This window comes from Pinus tabuliformis, chromosome 2_2 (genome assembly GCF_031772625.1).
Source record: "Pinus tabuliformis cultivar Carrire ecotype Pingquan chromosome 2_2, CPIR1, whole genome shotgun sequence".
NCBI classification, from domain to species: Eukaryota; Viridiplantae; Streptophyta; class Pinopsida; order Pinales; family Pinaceae; genus Pinus; species Pinus tabuliformis.
Genome location: NC_142300.1, coordinates 1,252,428,627 through 1,252,430,238, shown reverse-complemented (window position 1 = coordinate 1,252,430,238; position 1,612 = coordinate 1,252,428,627).

Below are 1,612 nucleotides of genomic sequence, written 5' to 3'. Positions count from 1 at the left end.
TCTCTGGGTACGCAGTTTCTCTCAGCCTTACCTGCGTGTACGCAACCCAAGTTCACAATATCTGCGTACTTGTACGCTCTCTATGTAAAGGGATGGGTGCGTACCCCTGTAAATGTCAAAAGGCGCGAGTTTCATCCTAAAAAAGTTACTTGTGGTCATTTCTAGAGCATTCTAGAAGCTTGTTTGACGTGTATGAAGCGCCTTCAGATGGTTCATGTATCCCTACCAAAGAGGAACTTATCCCATCAAGAGGGGAGCTATCCCATCCAAAGAGGGGCTTATCCCATTGATGGTGGACCTGAATAACTTCCTCTTGAGCACTATAAATACATGCATTGGGCCAGAAGGAGAGGAGGTTGAAAGCTGAACATTCCTAAGGGTAGATGCTGCTGGAATTAGGACTTCCTTGTAGAAGCTTGTGAGGAGAGATTCCCATCCTTTCTTGTTTCATTTGGAAGTGGGTGAGCTTATCAAAGTAAAGGAAAACTCTTGCTGGACCCTGGGAGGGACCTGCACAACACCAAGGCTCAGGTTGTAATGGTTTCTTTTGTTTCCTATTAATACAAATAAGTCCATTCTTCTCAACAATTTGTTATTTATGAGTTGTTTCATATACTCCTTGGTCTGTATGTTAAATATGTTTTGTTTTATGAGATATCCAGGTGCTATTTAATCGTTTGATTGTTAGTGAATGCAGGTTTCGAAGAGAAGGAGGAGCTCATCCGGATCGACGAGGCTAGACTACTACAACAGCGTTGGGTTACAGGTAGGATCTAAACACTTGATTTCTTGTATGATAAATGCATATTTAGGGAAGGATTGCTCTTAATTGTCTTGTTTGTCACTAGAAAGCCTTAAGCTTCTAGGGAGGTTGGTTGTGTCCGCACTATCGACTCTTTCCACATGACAATAGTCCTCTATTGAGAGGCCACTCCGTGTCCTGCCCCGGGACTGTACTACCTCTCCCCTTCGGGAAAGGCCCGTGATAAAATAGATATCCTCCACTTCTACCCTGAGCGGCGTCTGATCGATCATAAAAGCTTCCTCATCAACATCCCAATAATCAATGAGCATCTCAAGCAGACGCGTGTTCGCTTTCATATTTGGCAATTTGAAAAATTTAAGCAAACTGCATCCTCGTAGGGCATCTAATGCTTCTGGACTGTTCATAACTTCATTATCTACCGATGCATGCTCTCGTTCACGCCACGTGATAGGCGTCCAGAGAAAAAATCGATTTAAGACCATTAGTTTTTGTTTAAAAATGGTTCGCGGCGTATACAGCGGTCCCTGTGCACACAGTCACGTATAGGGCCTGCGTGTACGCGGGTTCAATATTACCAGCCCGCGTATATGCCGCTAGGAAATTTTGGACAAAAGTTCAACGGTGAAACATCAATCAAAAATCTTAAAACCTGTCACAATCAATTGCAAGCTAAGTATAAGAGTTACCTGGAGGTTTTTGACGAATTTGAACGGTTGAATCTGGCTGTGGGAAGTTTGCTCCTTTTGCTCCAAATCCTTTGCTCTCAACCTCAAATGGTAAAAATGGTGAGTCCAAAATGCTTTTTATAAGTTTTGAAAATGCAAAATTTTTTCAAAATTTTATTTT